This window comes from Triticum urartu, chromosome 1, assembly GCF_003073215.2.
Source record: "Triticum urartu cultivar G1812 chromosome 1, Tu2.1, whole genome shotgun sequence".
Taxonomy (NCBI): domain Eukaryota; kingdom Viridiplantae; phylum Streptophyta; class Magnoliopsida; order Poales; family Poaceae; genus Triticum; species Triticum urartu.
Window position 1 is genome coordinate 166,282,182 of NC_053022.1, and position 5,734 is coordinate 166,287,915.

Below are 5,734 nucleotides of genomic sequence, written 5' to 3' on the forward strand. Positions count from 1 at the left end.
GCCCTCCGAATACCAAGGGCTTCGCCAAAAATTTAAAATCATAGACTTCTACAGCTAAGTGAGTGATAAAGCATTATAGTCCGATTGCATGGTTCGTTGCGCTGAGCACCTCCCTTGAAGGACCCAAAATTGGGGTAAAGAGTGTTCAGATTTACCCCGAACACCCCAGTACTAGTTACATGGGGGCAGAAGCCGACGACTAGCCAACTCTCAGATTTTATAAACAGCTGCACAGAAGGTAATATTTTAAATTAAGAAAGCGTCGCATGGCGCAAAAGAACTCGTTTCATATTACACGATCACATGGGCATGTTCATTCAAAAATTACATCCTTGGCACACTCATCTGCCACCAAGCGGGAACCCTTCAGGACGCTCTCATAGTAATTGTCGGGGCAGCGATGCTCCTTGCCCTCCGGTGGCCCCTCCTTCACAAGCTTCATGGTGTCCAGCTTCGCCCAGTGCACCTTCACCCGGGCAAAAGCTCTGTGTGCACCTTCGATGCAGATGGATCGCTTGATGACTTCAAGTCGTGGGAAGGCTTCCACCAGCCGCCTCACCAGCCCGAAGTAGCTACCGGACAGGGGCTCGCCAGGCCACATCCAGACTATAAGGCCCCTCATGGCATGTTCGGCCATGTTGTGAAGTTCGACCAACTGCTTCAGCTGGTCGCTCAAGGACATGGGGTGTTCGGCCTCAGCATACTGAGACCAGAACAACTTCTCTGTTGAGCTCCCCTCCTCAGCTCAGTAAAACTCTGCGGCATCTAGCACACTGCGGGGAAGATCTGCAAACGCTCCTGGAGAGCTCCAAACTCAGGTAAGAAAAAGGAAAGTCTCCTTCACATGCTTGCTTTGCATATTGAATGCCTTACCCGCTGCTATCTTCTTCGTCGCATCAATCTCCTGGAGGGCCTTGTGGGCTTCGGCCTTGGCGCTCCGGATGCTTTCAAGCTCCTGAGCGAGCTCGGACTCTCGCGTCTTCAAGTCAAGCTCCAAGGACTCATGCTTTTTGGCGAGAGCCTCGACCTCTTGCTGCACCTCGCCCACTCGGGCTTCTTGTTTCTCCCGTTCAATGCGTTCTTTGGCCGCTTTGTCTTCGTCCGCGGACAACGCCTTCCTCAGGGTCTCCACCTCGGTCGTGGCCCCTGACAAATTCATGGTGATCCTATTACTTTACACCGAACTTCTTTTTAACTATATAAACTGGGGTATATCTTACCTTTGCTCTCTTCGAGCTGCCCCTTGGTAAGTCCGAGCTCGTCCTCGGACCGCTTCAGGGCCTGCTTCAGCGCAGAGACCTCCGCAGTACGTGCGGCAGCGGCCAGCATGGAAGCCTGCACATACACATAGACATACTCTAATTAGACTCTTGAGTTATCATTTGATACTCTATTCGGCTTTTCTTCGCGAACACCGAACAGAGCATCAGGGCTACTATCTATGCGGTAATACTTTTATATTTTGAATGCTTACCTCAAAGCCTGTTAGGAGGCTGGCGCAAGCTTCTGTCAGTTCATTTTTGGCGGACTGAACCTTCTTGACCACCGCACTCATGATAGTGCGGTGTTCTTCGTCGATGGAAGTGCTGTGAAGCGCTTCCAGCAAGTTGTCCGATGCCTCTGGTTGGACAGAGGACACCGACAAGGATGGTTGGCCCCCCTTAATGGGGTCTGCCTGCCGGAGTCCGGAATCATTGAAGGTTCCGATGCAGTATCCGGCTGGGGCCCGAACTCGAAGCCCATAGGAGCCTCGCTCCCTTGGTACCCAGGATCCGGGAGGTCGCCGTGAGGCGCCCCCAGGATCACCTCCCCTTGGGTCGGTGCCTTCTGAGACACCACCTCGGCGTTGTCCGTAGGGCGAGGGGTGGAAGCTATCGAAGGAGAACCGCTGTTCATATCCGACGAGCCCAAAGAGCCGCATGACGAGGGTACGTCGAGACGAGCTCGGGCCGGACTGCATAATCAGGTTTGGCATGAGCAAAGGCAGTACAATAAAACATACCATGAAGTACTATGGTTTTCGGACACTTACGACTTCGCCAGGGGCTTGTCCCTGGGTAGCCACTCGTCGCCGCTGTTGGCGGCCGTCGTGGCACAGTCCGAAGGGAGGGTCTTTCCCTTCTTGGACCCTTCAGCCTCCCTGGATGGGTCGGCCTTCCTTTTCTTGTCTCCCCCGGCTGGGGGGAGAATTTTTCTCCTCCTCCTCGTTTCTGTGGGAGGAGTGTGCGTCGGACTCATCGGATGATGAGTCCGATAGAACCTTGCGCCAAAGCCCCTTTCGGGTCCCCACGGCCTTCTTCTTGGCCATATTTTCCGGCACCTCGTAAGGTGCCGGAGTCAGCATCTTTGTTAGAAGAGCGTTTGCATGATCTTCGGGCAGGGGGCTGGGCAATCAAGCTGCTCCGCTGTCTTTATCTAGTCCTGTTAATGACATGAAAGCTTAGATCCAGCACATAACTAAACCAGGGCACATAAATACCCTTAGAGATATAAAAGCCTACCGGATGGGCGCGGCGCTTTGTGCTGAGTCTGCGGTCCTCGGTGAGGGAGGGAGGCATCTCGGCGCCATTGAACAGCACCCTCCAAACGTCCTCGTGCGTCATGTCATAGAGCTCTCGCAGCGTCTGGTGCTGGGCCGAGTCGAAATCCCACAAAACAAATGCCCGTTGTTAGGACGGAAGGATCTGGCGAAAGAGCATAACCTGGACCATGTTGACAAGCTTGATTTTCTTGTTTGTCATGTTCTGGATGCAGGTTTGGAGTCCGGTCAGCTCTAACGAAGAACCCCAAGACATGCCCTTCTTTTTCCAGGAGGTGAGCCGCGTGGGGATTCCGGATCAAAATTTGGGGGCAGCCTCCCAGTTGGAGTCGCGTGGCTCGGTGATGTAGAACCACCCCGATTGCCACCCCTTTATGGTATCCACGTAGGTACCCTCGAGCCAGGTGACATTAGGCATCTTGCCCACCATGGCGCCTCCGCATTCTGCTTGCTGGCCTCCCACCACCCTCGGTTTGACATTGAAGGTTTTGAGCCATAAGCCGAAGTGGGGCCTGATGCGGAGGAGGGCCTCGCACACGACGATAAACGCCGAGATGTTGAGGATAAAGTTGGGGGCCAGATCATGAAAATCCAGCCCGTAGTAGAACATGAGCCCACGGACAAACGGGTGGAGAGGAAATCCCAGTCCGCGAACGAAATGGGTAAGAAAAACTACCCTCTCATGGGGTTCGGGCATTGGGACGATCTTCTCCGCATTCGGTAGCCGGTGCGCGATATTCGCAGGTAGGTATCCGGCCTCCCGTAACTTTTTGATGTTTTCCTCCATGACGGAGGAAACCATCCACTTGCCTCCTGCTCCAGACATTGTTGGAGTGGTTTGAGAATAAGAACGCGAGCTTGGGCGCTAGAGCTCGAGTGTGCGGGAATGGGTAACCGAGAAGGAAGAAGGTGTGGGTGAAAAAAGTAAATCTTTGTCCCTTTATAAGGGCGGAGGAGGCGATGAGTCTCCCCACTTGCCTGCCAAAACTGCTTATTCCCCATGCGCTGTAATTGATGGCGCGGTTGGGTTACCCATGTCCGTATTGATGACAATCCCGTGATAAGGGGAACACGATCTCGGCTTTGACAAGACGTATCAAGAAAACCGCCCTGCGATATGTGCGGAGCTGGTTGAGAAAAGCAGTTCGAATAATAACCGGGCCATGAAGTGATGTCATACTATCGAAACATGTCAGGAGATTAGATTTGTGGAAGTATTATTCTCTCTACGGTGGTATGTGGAACTTATTTTGCTGGGTCGGACACTATCCTTGTATTCAATCTCTTCTGTGGTGTATTCGGAGGAGGAACCGGCCTTGCAATGTCGAAGACAACACTGCGCGCCAGACTCATCGTCATTGAAGCCTGGTTCAGGGGCTACTGAGGGAGTCCTGGATTAGGGGGTCTCCGGACAGCCGGACTATATCCTTTGGCCAGACTGTTGGACTATGAAGATACAAGATGGAAGACTTCGTCTCGTGTCCGGATGGGACTCTACTTGGCGTGGAAGGCAAGCTAGGAAATACGGATATGTATATCTCCTCCCTTGTAACCGACCTTGTGTAACCCTAGCCCCCTCCGGTGTCTATATTATCCAGAGGATTTTAGTCCGTAGGACAACATACAATCATACCATAGGCTAGCTTCTAGGGTTTAGCATCTCTGATCTCGTGGTAGATCAACTCTTGTAATACTCATATCATCAAGAACAATCAAGCAGGATGTAGGGTTTTACCTCCATCAAGAGGGCCCGAACCTGGGTAAACTTCGTGTCCCCTGCCTCCTGTGACCATCCGCCTTAGACGCACAGTTCGGGACCCCCTACCCGAGATCCGCCGGTTTTCACACCGACATCTGCATTCCTCTTGTCAGTACCTTTTGCCTTGTAACGCTGTACTTAATTAATTGATATTTGATTATGTATCATCAGTCTGCACCTGAGCTTTATTATCCTCTATTTCTTCCAATGTTATTTGATCTATATTTACTCTTTGCAAAATGTAGAATAATGGCAATGCTTATAAAGAATTTTCTTTGGGGAATTTATTGAATTATCCTTCCATCAACATGGAGAAGGGATTTGTCCAGCCCATGTTAACATGTAATGTAAGTTCATCCTTCTCAAGCCTTCAAACTTTGTTCTAGTATAGATTTGCATAGGCATCATTTCGTCCACTTCTATTTACATCTGATTGGATGTTTGCAACAACTACCAGTTTTAAATTGTAGTTGTAAAAACATGTTCCTTATGTAGAACAAATCCATTTATTTGCTTATATAATTGTGAAACCTGTTACGTGTCTCCTTGTTTCTCTTTCAGAGTCGTATCTCTTATGCCAGGCAGGACTTTAGGAAAGATAATGAGCCAAACCATCTTGAGGACAGCGAGATGACCCCAAGGTCCTGTCTTGATGAAGACAGTGAGTTGAAGCTACTCACCAGCAGGTGTGAGACAACCTCTGTGCAGTCGCTGCCTCAATAAGTTCGACTTATTCAGTCTCAACTTAAAGCAGAAAGGCTTGCTTCAGCTCAGCTCTGACTTGAAGTCAAAGATGTGATGAAGATGTCAGGGGACTGCCTTGCGCACTATTGTGCCATACAACTAGGGAAGAAGCATCTATTGTTGACACAACTGAGGTCTCATCAGCTTGTTCGGCTACTTGCGGGGCCCGACCTTGCCAGGTCTATTGCCTTCTGAAGTGCTCTCAATTTTGTATATTCTTTTGTCGGCATGTTTATATGCACTGGTGGCGACCTTTGATGCCCAGTGTATGTAATCCGCGGTCATGTTGTGCTTTATTATCACCGTTAGTGAACTTTGATTCCATGTGGATGTAATATGTCGTAATTTCTTTATTGTATAGTCTAGGTTTATTCTTTGGTCGGTATGCTGTAATTTAGGCCGGAAGATTCAGTAGATCTCAGTGTTGTCGGTCTTTAGGCCGGCCCGTTACTCATATGGGCCAAAACGTGGGCCTATAATCATCTTGGGCCATTAGCAGGTCTAAACCTCTATATACTGTAGTGACACTTGGCCTCCTACGGTCCGTAGAAACAATGGGCCTTCTACGGGCCGTATCATCAATGGGCCTTCTACGGGCCGTATGATCGGTTGGCCAAACATGGGCCACAAACTGACCGCATTATGGACATAAACGGGCTGGAGTTGGAGTCGTCTGTTCATGGGCCGACCAT